Here is a 17,412-nt window from a genome sequence, read left to right as displayed (position 1 = left end):
TTCTTGGTCAATACGTCTGGCAGCTAGTTTCATGCAGATATTCATTACTCTAGTCTCTACACCTGTAGCTAGAGTCGGTCAAACTGGGGTAGTGATGTCTTATGTCAGCTTTGATTGGGATGTCAGACACCTTTGAATTTTGTTTTTACACCAGTGATTGAGAAAACTTTGGCTCTGATGAATTAGCTGTCACTTTTTACACTAAGGTGTCATCTGCCGCTATCTGCCACCGCTTATCTTTTAGGCACTTTTCATACTTACATACTACAGTAAGCATAAGCAAATGTAAGATGAGTGCAGACTGTCCTGATGTACAGCTCAATATTTCATGTGACATTTTCTATTTTGTTTTGTTTTGTTTTGTTTTTTGTTTTGCTTTTTTACATTTTTTTTATTTTTAATTCTTACTTTAGGTGCAGTGGTGGATTGGTAAATGGATATTTACTCTACTTTGTACTTCGGAACAATCTTGAGGTACATGTACCTTACTTAGTATTTTATTTTAATATTTGATATTGCCTGTATTTATTTTGTGCTACTTTGCTCTGCATACTATTTGAGAGCTATAGCTCCCGTTACTTTGCAGATTAAGATCTGACACATAAAACCTCAAATCACCTTATAAAGTATGACCCATTGTTACAGATCAAATTACCCAACAGTGTGTAAGGTCATTACAATTAGCTCCACCTCGACCAGATAGACTACAGTTAAAGTGTGGGAAAAAATTGCATCAGTAATAACAATCCAATATTAAAATATTAATTATGAACACGTTTATGGATATCACATCAGATCTGGACTGAACACAAGCTATACAGATTCAGTGTCAATGAAAATGAGATGATTAAAGTTGCTGAAGTTATCACAGCAGACAGTTTTAAGGTATTTGGAAGTGATTCTCATGAGCTACTCTTACTGTCCAATCAAAGACGGGGTATATTTGCTTTGTCTCAAATGTCCAAAATGCTTCCGTAGAGGAATGAGCACTTGATTAATCAAAACAAGAGGCTGAAACTAAACCTGACACTTTAGGACATATATGGTGTGTTTCCAAGATAAATGTTAGCTTGATAAATGTTATATTTCAAGAAATGAATAACAATCAGTTGATAATAGTCTCAAGTTAACATGTAGGAAGCACATGACCGAGGTGAAGCATATACAGTGTAGTGGTTTGACTTAAAGCTCAAGTGCCAGTCAGAGTCAAAGTCTGACAAAAGTGATGATTATCATACTTTTGGTACTAGTTGAACCCAACAAGGGAATCATGTAGTTCTCAGCAACTCAGTACCCATGAATAAAAAACAACCCAACAACTAGCAAGCAAGTCAGACATCACACGGTGAAACACACACAATATCCTCCTAGTTCACCTCTCCAGGGTACATGGGCACTAAGATGAAGGCCTCAGCTCCATTCAAGAGACCTCCGCTTTTCACATGTGGCCGTAAAGATGGAAGACAAGACTTGTATTCCCTGGTATAACAGGAGGTATAAAGTCACCCTATCTGTTGGAGGATGTTCTGGGTGACTATTTCTGATATGCTGTCAGCTGGCTTTTCTCAAGGGGTGTAGTAGTTTCACCCAGCAGTAAGACATTCTGGTTTGTACCAATGGCATGTTTAGCAGTCTCAGAAGTAGTTTGTGACATCTGTGCTCATTCACAGCCGGATTGATTGTGTATTTGATAAAATCATTTAAAGGATAGGTTCACAATTGTTTAAGTCTGTCCTAAAACAACAGTCAGGTATCCACATGAACGCTGACACGTTTTCTTGCTGTAATCATGCCTACTGTTCATAATTGTCATTAAGAAATCCCTTCATAATGTGCTTGTAATTGATGGGTGACAAAACCCACAGTCCTTGTTTGTGTAAAAATGTATTTAAAAGTTATCTGAAGCTAATATGAAGCTTCAGCCTCCAAATGAGTCAAATCAAGCAGATGTCTTTCAACATTACAGTCTTTTTAGTGCCAGAGTCCCTCTTTTTGTTACTATACTTCCACAGCAGCTCAACACACAAAGAAGGGATTTGATGTTAAAAAGACTGTAAATGTGGAAGATGTGCACTTTATTTGACTAACTCAGACTGCTGAAGCTTCATATTGTCTTCAGATAAACCTTTAAATGCATTTTTGCTCAGAATGAGGACTGTGGATTTTGGCCCCATCACTTACATTCTAAGTGTATTATGAACGGACTAATGGTCAATATGAACAGGAAATTTGATTACAGCAATAAAAAACAGTTTCAGTGTTAATTTGGGCACCTGACTGTTGCTTTAAGGCACACTTGAAAAATTGTGAACCTATCCTTTAAGTTGACTTCTCCCTTATCCATTATACACAAGCACAGGCACTGGATGTCCAGTTTTGCTCTCCATTTCTGGTCAGCTGAAATGGGCGGAGCTTTCGCCCCTCTCTTTTAGGCCTGATGGTGCAGTGACAGAGCACAGACTCTGCAGTGAGAGTGGACAGTGTTTCCTCACGGTGTGAATGTGTCTGAATATTACAATCACATGTTCGGATGTGAAAATGGACCTATTCACTTACAGAGTTTACTTAGTTAACATCAGCTTCATTTTTAGTCTCACTTTATATGAATACAGAAACATTTTGAATATAGTGATACACTGAAACTTTCTCTGAAGTCTTTTCTCCTTTCATGCAGGAGATGAGTCTATAATGCCGATCAGACATTTAGTAAGTGTTTGATTCATTCATTAAAGGCGGCTGTCACAGATTTAACTCAGGTTATCACAGCTAGCTGAGACTCCAGTCTGGTGTGTGGTTCATAAACCTCGATGATAAACCACTTTCATTATAATGAATACCAGATAAAAGTTAAAGATCCCCTCACAGACATATATTAAGGCATATAAAAATACTCTGCTCAGAACAGTAATGTGTGTCTCGTATGTTTTTTTCACAAGAAAAGTATAATTACCTTGTTAAAATACTTAAAAGGGCATCTACCCCTTCCTCATTAAAAATTCCAGAATTTATGATTATGTAAATATTGTTCATTTCCGAAGTTGAACTGCTGGACACAATATGTCTCCTGCTTCACTGTAAAGTCCATTCTCAGTATATGTGCACTGGAGGTTTCAAGTTTCCACATTACACTTGCCACACCAAGGCAACTGGACTTGGTTGTAAATACTTGAAGACATTTCACCTCTCATCCAAGGGGCTAACCAAGTCCAGTTGCCCTTGATTCAGCCCTCCTTGGATAACCATGACCTGGATGACTGAGAATCTTCACAGACACTTGTGTTGAAAACTAGACCAAGATTGGCTTTCCAAACGAGTTGTGATGTCACAAATCACACGTGTAGGCCCAGCCCTTACAATCAGATTCCCAATGAGCACAGAGAAATTTTCCACTTTCAGCAGACAAATGTGAAAACAGTCTTCTACACAGTAAGAAATGGAGTGTCAATTTAACTCTAGAGATTTGAATTTAACTCCATTCTAGATAACATTTGGTCCCACTCGAAATTAGAGTAAAATTTACTCTTTGGCCAGTGTTAACTTTTCAGAGTTAATTCTACTCAATTTAGTGTCAAAATTAACAATGAAATGTGTAAAAATATTTAACACTGTGGTTTGTTCACACTGTTAGAGTAATATGATTACACTTTATAGAGCTAATTTCACTCCAATTTTAGTTTAAAAATGACACTCTAATGTATAATAATATTTAATTTTCATTTCTCTGCAGTGTTATTTTTTACATCTAGGTCATATTTTACTGTGATGCTATACTGCTGTGTTCTAACCTATCAAATGTAAATAAACACAAGCATACAAGGTCACAGTAACAGCATTTACATCACAGTATGCTTACCAAAGAAAGCAATACGGAACAACAAAGAGAGCTGTGTTGTCCACTCCATATGACATTTGTATGTCGAAAGGCCTAGGATACCACAGGTTGTCGACATGAAAGACAACAAAGTCTTGTTTAGTCCTGATCACATATGCGTGGAAATGTTCTTGAAAAGTTACTGTACATGAAGGCAAAGTGAGCAGCAATAGTTTCTCATTTATTATCAGAACTGACTCAATCTGGTAAAAAAGAGGCATTTCGGATTCAACTTTGCCACAAATAACCAGATGTGGGCAGTAAACAAACCCATTGTGTTTAGCCCAATTCACTTTCATAACTTGAACACTACTGGGCACTTGCATTGCCATGGCAATTCCAGAACCTCCTTTTACCATTTCTAAAGACACCATTTTTCCTGGACCAATATCTAACCGACTAAAGGTTATTGAAGATCGCCAAACGTATGCCATATGATTCTGGTGTTTTTTGGCTAGTGTTTTGGTGATATTTTTAAATGACTTGAGCTGTTTCTTGAAAAAATTGTGTTTACCTTCATAGCGCATGCACCAACTATGAAGTACAGGTCCTATTTTCTGGATGCAGTGAGGATAACGGATAAGAAAATGGTGCTATGGTAAAAGTTTTTTCTGGGGATATAACGTCTTGAAGAGTTTGTGGTGTTCCACAATCGAATGTTTTAAATACACACAGAGACCTTGAGAGAACATTGGAGAAAATACAATGTTTACAATTTGTAGTAATAAAAGAAACAGGCCCCAGTGTTGGTCAGTAGAGCTTACCAAATCTCCAAACATGAGCGGAACATTCCTCAATAAGCACCATGACTGAGCTGCATTCAGACCCAGATCATTACTCTCTCCACCTAAATTCACAGTCACTGGCCTACTGTTTCTCTCCATGAAGCCATAATCAAAACTTTGTATTCTTGAATTCAGCTCCCCCAATGTAACATGTTGTTCATTAAAATACACAAACAATAACTTCAATTCGTATTGAGCCAACCCTTCCAAAATGTCATGCATCACATCAACTAAGAAGTTCTAAGTTGTGTGAAAATATGTCAATGAATTCAATAAGCACGAACTCTTCACACCAAAAACGTAAAGAAGAGATGGATTACGAGCCATTTCTTGACAGTGAGCAGTGTGGCTTTCTTTGGTGCGCAACACTATTTTGGAAGAATCTTCAGAGAATTCTGTTTGAAAGTCATCTTTTTCAGCAAAACAAAACCTGCAACAGTACCTTGCACTGAAAGACTCTACCAGACCAAACAAGCTATGCAAGCCTAAATTATCACCTGTAACCTGTATCACACTGCCACGAACATGACCACCATATAGTGGAATCTCAATGCCATCACTCTCTAACACTTTAATGTCTCCAACAATAGGAGCAAGAATTTCACTAAAACTGTAACGTTTAAGATCTTGTGCGTGGAATAGGGCACACAAATGTATGTTTGCCAAAAGGGAATTCCATTTTGGAGAGAAGTTCCTTACGGTAAAATATATTGCACCCAATTTATGAATACTTCGCTTGGAACCGAGAAAATTTACAACCTCGAAGTCATCATAGAACATCTGGATCTGTACTGTGTGCTTTTCAGTTGAAAACAGAGGGTGAGTCTTAAATAAAGATCCATCACAAATATAGTCTTGAGTTTTCAACATTTCTGTGATATGCTGACTTTTAAATATTGACTCCAATGTAGATAAAATTGGAACATACATGAATTTATCTTGAACAACTATCTGATCATATGTTCCAGTTCTTTTATTTTGCCTTGTGTCAAATCTTGAGCCAATTACACATTCAACTGGTTCTACAGTTTCCCACTTGTCTGATAAAAATTTTGATCACTTGTATTCTGAATTAAGAATTGTGAGAGGATTCTCTAACTCCTCAAAACATGCTTCAACTTTCTTGCACATTTCAGTTTTTCTTTCATCACTAAATACACGCTTAATGACAGTTTCTTTAGCATGTTGCTGGATATCTTGAACAATCTCTTCCATGGAAATCACAACAGAATTCACTACACTTTGGCCTACACCTGCTGCCTTTAGATCAGAAATTACAGCTGCACAACTATTTACAAAGTCTGCTGAAGATAATTCTGACTCAGGCTCTAAATATTCAGATGACACGTCAACATCAGTGGCGTTACTTGTGTCAAGAACACTTTGACGAGGTGAAAAATCACTTTCTTTTACAGAATCAAATGAACCGCTTACATGGCACTTGTTCATATGCTTTCTAAAGCCAGAAAAGCTACCAAAAGAACGTGAGCATCCCACTTGGCCACATTTAAGATAAAGAGTCTTTCCAGCACAGAGACCATGAATTACCTTAAGGTGCTTTATAAGGCTGTTTGGTCCACCATGGTCACTTTTGCAAAGAAAACACTGCATTGTTTGAATTCACGTGGATACTAACGTACCATTCTTGCTTGCAACTCTGCAACTCTGGGAGTTTCCTTTGTTTCCCCAACATCAATGTTGTAAATAGTGGTTTGTAGGAGAGTGAAGAAGTTGGTCAGTGAAGAAGTGTAGGATGTACGGAAGACATAATGGGCCTTAAAGAGTTCGTCAAGGGCTCCAACTGAACCTATCGCCTTACATGGAAGGGCATGTTTGTCAATAACAATGAAGAAGGCGTGAATGCTGCTTCTTGTGGGTCCCTGAGCGAGGAGATGGGGCTGACTGCTTTGGGTGATGTTGTTCAGATGCTGCTGTACACTGGTTCCAGCCTACAACAAAACACATTCATCACCAGTATTTAGTGACCAACCTCTGACAGATCACCTCAAACTGTGCATGAAATTGGAGTGATGGAAAGTATATTTTAAACAACCGTTCAGCGTACTTTTTGGAATTTGATGAGGTGATCTACAGCCTGAGCTGCAGACATCTTTCCTGGCCTCTTTCGTCCTTGTACAGATGGTGGTAGGAGATGTAGCAGCAGCAGGAGAGCAGACATGTTACTGTCCCACCCTACAGATCAACAAACATCAGATTAACATTATGCTACAAAATACATTAAATTGGTACAATTACCTATATAACCAAAAATGGTGATTAAAAATAGTCCCAGTCATACCATTCTCAACTTCAGCAGCTGACTCAGCATTGTGCATTAACCCCAGGAGCTCTGTGGTGGGTACCAATGCATGGCTTTCCTTTACCACTTTAGCTCTGAAATCGGTGGGCCACCTTTCCAAGAATTTGTGGGCAGTGACCTCACCAAACAGGAGTCTGAAATCTTGTTCTATCTGTAAAGCAAAAATACAGTGCATAGAAACCAGTAATGAGTGACACTGCATGCTGCATGGGATATTTCAGTGATTCAACTAATAAAGATTTCTTACCAGTCCCGGTGTGTCCAGAAACCGCAGGAAGACTGAGAAGACATCTGCTGCTTCCTTTTCATCTTTGACCATTGAATGACGATAGATGAAGGTAGCTTTCATCTTCTCACTGACAGTGTTTTCATTAGCAGAGTGTTTCAAAACAGCAATAGCTGCTTCCACATCCTCATCAGATAACACTTTCTCAGCAGTGAAGGGTCTGCGTCGACCATGGCCTGGCCCACCAACTTAAGACTAACACAATTTTATTGACTCCTGCATACAGATTTCATCAATATCATATGTAAATGATAAGTAAACTTACTTTTGGGAGATTTGCTAACTGAGGCACCTCTTTCCTCTGCAATTTTTTTTTGAATGGTCTTCAACCGCCATGCAAGGTATCCCGAACCGCTCTCTGGATCGTAGTAATGTTCCTATGTAATTAAATACATGCAGACTGACTATGCCATCAACATGTCTAAGGGCAATTATGTGTTTTAATGTTGCAAGGATACTTTTACTTACATATCCATGTTGTGAATATGGGTCTTTCAGATATGGAAACAGAGCAACTATCCCCTGTGCATACATCACTCTCACACTTGTAGGGGGGATGTCCTAATGTAAGAATTCAATGATGACGGTCTCTCAATTGGCATTGGACAACACAATTAACAACAATCCAATACTAACAATGTTTCTTCATAGCCTACATGTATGATTCTTACCCATATGTTTCTGTCATCTCAGCAGCAAGTATGTTTATCATTGGTCTTCTGGTAGCATCTGTCAGAGATTTGGTTTTTGCATACTCCTGCATGATGTGGTCACCGCCAGGCTTTGTTAGGATTTCTTCAATCAACTTAAATGGAAATAAAGTATGCAGTCAGAAAATTTTAAACCATACAGAAGACTGGAAAATTATTACATAAAAACACTGAAATGCAACAACATCTGGATTACACTTAACAACAATGTCCACTATCTACCGCTTTTGCCTCATTGTTGATGTGGCATAGCCTTTTCAGTTGACTTCCTGCAGCAGTGGCTGCTTCTTCAGGAGGGTCACACATTGTGAAGTCCAGAATGATAGTATCATCAGATGCAACTGAGGATGATGATAGAGAAGCACCTGTGCATTAAGGAATACGAACAAAACAGAGATATTAAATGGAACTGTTAATGCTCCCATCTCAACCTTTAAGTTTAATATGAACACATTTGTGAATGGTCAGTGATTACCAAGTTCTTCATTATTCAACATGACTCGGAAGGTTCCAGGTGACTCCTTCACTATTTCTTCAAAAACCTCTGCGTCAACTTCTGTGTCAGTCTGATCATACATCTTCATATCTAACTGTCTGCCTTCTGGTATTTTAAATTTTAGGCACACTGAAATAAAGGGAAGGAAAAAGAGAAGGAAAAGAATATTACAGAAATTGTTACAAAATTTGAAAGGCCATGCATTTCCCTCTGATGAGAATCAAAGGGCCAACTAAGTAGTAAACCTCATGTCTTCACAAAATGCTGATGAGTTGAAGCTGAAATAAATAGGTCATTCTCATCCATTTCAATGCACAGCAGAAACAATTATTATTATGGCTCTATGATGAATTGGGTGTATTAACCAAGTAAAAAGTTGTGATATTGTTTTATCTTGATGTACAAACTAACTTTCTTTCATGAAGGCATCAAATGTTAGGTCAGACAGCCTAACATACTTCTGCTCCCCACCAAACAAAACATGCAGCAGCATATTCTGTTAAAATAAACAATGAGAAGAAAACAGTTTAAAAAAGGGTTACCTGTTAATGTGCTTCAGAAGTGATTTTTAAATCAAATAGAAACATAACTTCAAACTTAATATTACTTAGCTGTTACAGTATGAAGGTTAACGTTAGCTCAATGGTAAAGAGTAATATTACTGCACTCTAAGTTTAATACACAATAGCTAAAAACTATAGCTCACTGTAATTTATATTAAATGAAAAATACACGTCACTCACTAAATAAGGAGTGAAACTAGGAAATCTAAATCAGCATATTCCTTTGGCATCTGGTTTAAAAATAGTATAAACCAGCAGTTCACTTGATGGAAACAGAGGCTTCCTAAAGTTCACCTAGTATGGAAAAAATTAGCGATTAGCTTTACTAGCGATTAGCATACTAACAATAATTTGGTTGTTAAAACTTTGCCATAAGACAGGCAGCACTCATTCTTATCTCCGCAGCTTTAAAAAAATACGTAGTTAACTTGTTATATAGGTGCATCTTAACCCAATGAAAAGATGTAAACTTCTGAACTGTTAGCAAGTGCTAGCATGTAGCTGCTCGATAATATCATCAAACAAAAGGGTACATGTTGCCATAATGTCCTAAATCGACATTAATGAAACTATCAAAATGTGTTTAGTTGAAATAGAGTTATTAAACGATGTTGCCAACAATGCAACTGTGGCACCACTCCAGAGCTCCCAGGACCAGTGTTCAAACAGGCGCGTAATCATCACTGTGTAGAGTTGAACTTTTCACTGCATGTCTGCAGAATTTTACACCGACTTTTAACTCTACTCTTAGAGTAAGTTTACTCTCCATATAGTTATAAATACTCTACCTAGGTTAAAATAGGTTTACTCTGAAATACTAACACTCCATTTTTTACTGTGTAGTGTCAAATACTGCACATCATTCTACACAGTGAAGCTCAAACATCCAACTGTAGGAATAAGAAGAAAAACATATTTTTTTATGATTAACAATTTTATTGGCATTTTGAAATAAACATTACAAGCATACATTTGATAAATATCTGGTGATAGAACAACCAGCAGTACTAATGTCAGTGTGTGTACATGGAAAACAAAAGAGAGAACAAAAACGAAAAACTGACAGACATACCAATGTAAGAATGAAAAAGAAAAAAAAAAAAATTTAGGTGTTATTTTTAAAGATAAATAACAACTAAATCAATGAAGACATCCTGGATAATACCGAACAATAACATACCACCACATTCAGTGATATCAGATACAGTGGTGATGATGATGAAATGTAGTGCAGGCCAATGCCACAGAAAAAATAAGTAAATAAATAAAAATAGCAATAATGTATCCAGATACTCGAAATGTGTCCAGGGTTTGAGACCTTGAGCCCCTCCCTGTCTTATACCCTGGTCTGACCCTCTAATGTTGGAGAGAAAATGCTCCCATTTCAACTGGAAACTTTCCACTCTGGTCATGTCTGTATGACAGGCCTTCCAGTGCAGCTATTCTCCCTAATTGATTATGCCAGATATTTCCAGGTAGGGCAGAGGGGGCCTTCCATTCTGAGATGATGAGCTTGTGCCCTAGCATCAGTGCAGTCTGCACCTATTCTGCATGAAGGGATAGGATATACTCAAGGAGTGACAGGTTGCCCAGGGTATACAGCCACATCACACCCTATGATTTGTGTAATATTTTTGTGAATCTCAGACAAGAAGTCTTGTATTTCGGGGAAGCTCCATAACATATGAATCAACGTACCCTCCCCATTCTGGCATCTCCAGCATTCCGGGTTTGTGTTAGCTTGACTCTATATAACTTGAGTGGGGTCCAGTAAACTCTATTCAGAATCTTGAAGTGGAAGAGCCTGGTTTTAAGTTCCCTCAAAAAAAAAAACAAAAAAACAAAAAAAAAAACATACTTTTGAGTGGAGGGGAACTTTAAGTTTCAGTTTCATGTCTCTTTTGTACATATACAAGATCCCTCTTTTGTTTTCCTACTGGAGTGTGTTGTTTATTTCTCTCTCTGTGTCTTGTTTTTGTTTAAATGTCAGTTTAAATTTAAAGTTTATATTCCTTCACCATAGAGATACCCAGTGACCAAAGACAGCCAGTGTCCAACCAGTATCCACTCAGGTTGGGAGGAGAGTGAGTTGATACATGTTGGCTGACATGGGTTTGACCCATATCATGGAGTCTGCATGTGATATTAACACGTGCCAGTCAGGTTCCATTAATCCTCTACCACAACTACAGAAACCTGGTGTCTCATTTGGCAATGAAAAAAGTCTAGGAAAAAACCCTGAAGTGATGTAGATGCATTGTCTGATTTGAAATTAATATTGATCTTCTCATTAGGCTTCTGGTAAAATAATAAATAATAATAACAATAATAAAAATCAATTTAATTTATACTGCACTTTCATTCACAGTGAGAAAGTGCTACAGCATTAATAACATTAGAACACACAACATAAAGAAAATAGTAATAAGAGTTAAGATGAATAAGCTGAATAAGCCTTAGATGCCCTAAGATGAAGCCCTAAGATGAACAAGCCTTCCTGAATAGAAAGGTTTTAGGCCTTTTTTAAAAGAGACTAGGGTCTGCGCTGCCCTCAGATGGTTAGGAATGCTGTTCTACAGGCATGGTGCAGCAGAGCAGAAGGCTTAGTCCTCCATGGTGCAGAGCTTAGTACTGGGGGGCCAGAGGAGCAAGCTGCTGGCAGATCTGAGCATGCAGGTGGAGGTTTGTGGTGTGATCAACTTTGTAGTCAATCCTGAAGGAGACAGGGAGACAATGCAATGAAAACAACTGGTGTTATATGTTCATGTTTTTGCACTCTCATCAGGATACTGGAGTTTCTGGATGCTCCAGCCAGGGAGTTTCTCTGCATCTGACAGGGTTAGAGAGGGGTGGAGTTTAGAGATGTTTTTGAGATGGTAGAAAGAGGTTTTGCACAGATGTCTTATATGGCCATCAAAAGTCAGCTGAGGCTCAAACCTAACACCCAGATCAGTGACTGAGGAGGAAAGGGGGATGTCCTGGACATCAAAGGTGAGATGAGGTATGGGGGATGACTGAGCCTGATATGGAGTGCCAATAAGGAGAGCTTCAGTTTTGTGCTGTTTAACTGGAGGAAATTTGTGCTCATTCAGGCCTTTATCTCTTTAAGACAGGTGCTGAGGCGTGACATGACTGCAGAAGGGTTTGGGGCAGTTTTAATGTATAGCTGGGTATCATCAGCATAGCAATGAAGACATCTGATGTCTGCTGATGACACGTCAAAGGGGGAGTATGTAGAGGGTAAACAGGATTGGGCCGAGAACCTATCCTTGTGGAATACCACAGGTGACAGGGAGCAATCTAGACCTGCATCCTCCCAGTGAGACATACTCAGTCCTACCGGAAAGGTAGGACTATAACCATTTAAGTGCAGAGTCTGACAGTCCAATGGTGGTGAGGAGGCGCTCTAAGAGGATAGTGTGATCCACAGTGTCAAATGCAGCGCTCAGGCCAAGGAGAATCAGAGGAGAATTGGATCTTGTATCAGCTGCCATCAGCAGGTCATTCATAACCCTGAGCAAAGCTGTTTCAGTGTTGTGTGCTGAACATAAACCTGAATGAAATTTTTCAAATAGGTTGTTGCATTTAAGGTGGTCCTTAAGTTCACCTTGGACAGGAAAGGGAGGTTAGCAAGCAACTAAATTTCCCAAAATGTTTGCTCCTTTGAAATAAAAAACAAAAACAATAAGTTTGTCTGTATGACATGTCCCCTATCAGCCTTTCTCCTCTCAACAAGCTGAGATACCTCCAACATAGCTATTCAACATTTCAACAGGACACTTTGCCATGCTGCCTTTTATAACATCACCAATTGTTTTGTCTAGAGCCTCACAAAGTCTTGGCCTCATCCAGACACTCTGGGTGGAAGGAGTAAGGAACATAGAAGAACGCAAGGGGGGGTTGTTTGGCTAAGGTTACCCTAGTTGCTCTTGGAGAGGGATCAAACCTTGAGGAGGCCCTTCATCGTCATCCTTCATCCCCGCTGCTCTTGTTATGCTTAGGCTTTTAGATAAACTCCTGCTCTGAAGGGCGAGTGCTGCACCGGGCCAGGGGCTTTTCTTTTTTACTGTCACATTTGAAGAAACAAAAACTCTCTTGGAGTTACAGGAGGTGCTGTGTGGGTGAGTTGTGGGGAAGATAAAGGTTGTCATCATGCATTCCCTCACCTGCTTGCATGAAACAAACATGTCTGTCTTCGGGGCTTCACAGCCTGTGGAGGAAAGACATTCCTCTTTTTGCTCCTGCATTAATCCAATTACCAAACACCTGCAGACATGCAATAACAGTTCCTGTGCCAAGATACCACCTCCTCCCCCGCCATCCCAACTACCTCTCACTTAAAAAAAATTAAAAAAAACACTTCTCCTGGACTGGGTTGCACCAGCTAACAACTAGGGATTTATTAAATTGGGTTACACTATTAAACTCAAATGTCTTAGACAGTAAAGACTTATCTGTAACATAATATGTAACATAACCAAATGACTCAGTTTTACAGGGCAAGTAATGTGAACCTTTCTTAAAACAACACTTACATGCTCACATGTACAAGGAAACACTTTTTTGGCTGGACTGCAACAGCGGGGCCAGTCCTACACATGCAATTGTGAGTGAGAGAGTGACTGACTGCCTGAGCGAATGACTGAGTGAGTGAGTGATGAAGTTGCACCATTGATCAGCTGGCTGAGTTTCACTGGCCATTTCTCTTTCGAAATGAATTGGCAAAGCCAGTTTTCTATTACATCATCAGGAGACGTTTACAGCGCTTCCACTCATAGCCTTTTATTACCTGGGGACCTCATGTGATTTAGAAATTACATTATTTTTTACTTCTTTTGATGTTTTCACATCACAAACAATTAACAACAGCATTAAAATACGAGTGTGTGTGTGTAAAAATACATTCTAAAGTCAAGCAGAAGCTAATAGAAGGAGTCTGAGTTAAATACAAACAAAGTCTTTTTAGTACAGAACTCCCCATTTTGCGTTACTATGTCTCTTGTAGCTCTGCAAGAAACACTATCTGGGGAAAAACAAGAGGGAAATAAGCACTAAAAAGGCTATAAATTTCGAAGATGCCCACTTAACTGACTCAAACAGCTGAGAGTCCACTGACAGAATGCAGATAGTGGATTTTATCCACCATCACTTACATTGGAAGAACAGGCAGAAACAATTTCTTCACAGCCAGTAAGGAGAGTAGGAATGATTATAGACACCAAGCACAGTTGCAATGTGCTTATGTGTTGTTTTAAGATAGGCTTAAAAAATGTGAACCGATTCTTTAATACATCCATGGTGATGCTGCAGTGACTATTACATAGATGGCAGCTTTTGACTGGACAGCACAATGGATGTTTTGGAGCAACTGATTCACACATAAATAAAGTCCTGACTACTTAAGACATTCCTGACACTTTAAGGGAGAAGCAAATTTAATAAATCACTAGTGTGAAATTAGCTTGCAGTTACTATGACAGAATTCACACACAAATTTAGTAACAAATTCATGAACAGATGGTACAACCCAACCTTGGCAATTATAGGTATATTTCTTTATTCTGTATACAGTAACTAGTTTGTTTGGTACAACCTGTTTTAATTAAATGATGCGTAAATGTGGTACATGTATGTTATAACTCGGCTAACTTTGAAGTTGGAGCAACAGGCTCCAGAAGAAGAGAATCATATTCCATGAAGCTAGCTAATCATGTTACACACCTGCCAAGGCCTTAAGCTGAAAACACAACATCCAACTGTTTTGAGGTATTTGAGAAAGGCTTAAAGTTAACATCAGGTACAAATCCTGTCATCCAGTTCAAATCTGGGTACTCTGTCACTCTGATCCATTTTTCTTCCCTTCGCTTTCCTTTCATGTTCTGAGTCAGAGCTGCCCTGTGTTTACAGTAGGACATGAAAAGAGCTCAGCACATTTTGCCGACTCCCATTTGTAGGAAGCTGAAGACTGAGTGAATAGTTTAGGTTTGGCTTGGTGGGGGTGGGACTGAGGGTGGGGGCTGTAGATCAAAGTCTGAAGATGTAGATATATTCACATACCACACAAAATCGACTGTTTGCTCAGAACACAAGTCCCATTGACAACAAAGAAGAGTGTTAAGTGCCTGTTCAATACTGTGCAGGAACACAGTAGTAAATGTATAAAACTCTGATGGAAAATTCCACTGTCAGATCCTCATACACTGCTCCATATCATCAGCGTGTGATGTTCAGGGCCTTCCAGGAGTTATTTTGTCATGATGTGTGGTCATTTATCTTTTGGTGTATCCCTAAAGACCTCAATATCTGCCAAGACTGTTTCTACTTCAGTTATGAATTTCTTACCTTTCCCAGAAACGTCCATGGGTTCTCTGGATCCAGCTGGGTTTTACAATCTATAATGTCAGTAACAGAGAGAAGGTGAGATTATCCAAGAAAAAAGAGTTGTGCCCCTCACTGTGCTGTGGTCTGTGAAAGCTTCTGTTGGCGTACATACAGATTTCTTTGCCCCTTCCTCTTTGGATAACTCCCAATATGATTGTTGAATGTATTGAAAAATGATGAGTCCAGGAAAAAGGCTTTTCTCATCCATCTACATGTATGGTTACCCACAGAAATAAGGAAAGTACAGAACTGAGAAGGCAAATACATCCCTGAACTTTATGCTCCACAAGAGACAGCAGAGGCTCAAGCAGTTGTTTATACAGTAGGTTTCTGTTGTAGGCCGACATGTTCACGCATGTGAAGTCACACATATGGTTTGCACGCAAGTCTACATCCACACATTTTGTACTCAGCTTATAATTTTGCATATACATTTTCAGAGTGGCAGCATATTTGTGAACACAACTGCCTATGCAGGCACTCAGTGTGGTGTAAATTAAATTGCATTTGCATCCAGTGCCCTTGTCCATGTCCATTCAGGAGTATATTAGGGCCTTTTGTATATTTGGGCCTTTTTGAGGAAAAGTGCATATAACAAAACTGACTTTAAACAGACCCTCGTGGATACACAGACACAAAAAGTATCATTTGATCTATGATCTATTCTGTGATGGACTTCCTGTTCGTGCATTACTCAAATCCGATTCATAAGACTTATGATTTCTGTCTCATGTCATTGGTGGAATATTGTCTTGGATTATGCTAATATGGTGTTTATAAACCTTTAAACTTGTGGATTTGGCAACACCTGTGGTTATGGGTTGCAACAGCAAGTGTGTTTTAACAATACTGGTCACATAATTATGTTTCAAATGACACATCTTTCAACTAGAGTTCTGTACAGGGCTAAAACAGAGACCTGATCTGGGCCTGTACCCACATTTTTAAGAACTGATCTAAGACTTTAACCTGTCCTGAGACCTGAGCTGTATTTCTTATTTTACAATCTGACTGCTCCCTCTTCCTGTGGGGCATTGTGTATCTACTTGCAACATATGAGAACACATGAACTCAAACAATTGGCCCACTTAGACAGGGTAAGAGAGAAACCTTTAAAAATGACATTGACCCAACCTGAGCCCACAGCTTTATGCAACAAAATGACAAAAAGTTCTACAACCTGTCTCGATAAAGTACCAGGTTTTGTGTTGGGCACTCAGAGCTCTATTATTCACCACTGGGGGGTATCTGTTGTAAAGGCAGCCAAACAAACTGGACTGATATAATTCATCATGTTGTTTAAATAAAGAAGATTAATATTAAATTAATGATGTCATCTGATGGACTTGTACTGATATTGTAATCAAATGCTTTCTTCCACATTACATGAAATGTGCACATGCACTTCACTTCTGCATCACCACATCCAGTAGGTATATTGATAGTCCCTTGCTTGTGGGTACACAAATTGAATCCCTCACAGTAATGGTGGACTTTGCCAGTAACAATCTGAACTAATGTATACACTAGTCCAGGTAAATACAGACTGTGAGTGCACTGAGTAGCTATCGCTGAAAAAATTTGGTATAATGAAAATCATAACTTTGAATTCCAGTTGCCTAATACAAAAACTAATCTGGTGTTAATACTTTTGATGTTTATATTAGCAAATTTGGTTGTGGTGTACTTCAAGGTATGTATAGTTTGTGCTTTCCTTATATTTGTTGTCATATTATTTGCACAGATGTATGAGTAATGCTCATTGTCTATATTCTGTGGTCTGGGCCATAGATTTGATCAAATCATAACCACCATTTTTACCTTCCAGCTAAACCAGAAAGTCAGGGCTTAATAATGTCATAGATCTATCTAATTGTTTCTGTCCTTAAGTCACTAAGTGTAATTAAAGAATACATTTAAAGAACCAAAGTTGTTGCATGAAAGGATACGTGAGATATGACATTACAGTTGTTCCACATTCATTTGAAAAATGCCAGTAA

This window comes from Thunnus albacares, chromosome 15 (assembly GCF_914725855.1).
Source record: "Thunnus albacares chromosome 15, fThuAlb1.1, whole genome shotgun sequence".
Classification (NCBI taxonomy): Eukaryota; Metazoa; Chordata; class Actinopteri; order Scombriformes; family Scombridae; genus Thunnus; species Thunnus albacares.
The sequence above is the reverse complement of the archived record's forward strand: the minus strand, read 5'-3'. Positions refer to the sequence as shown.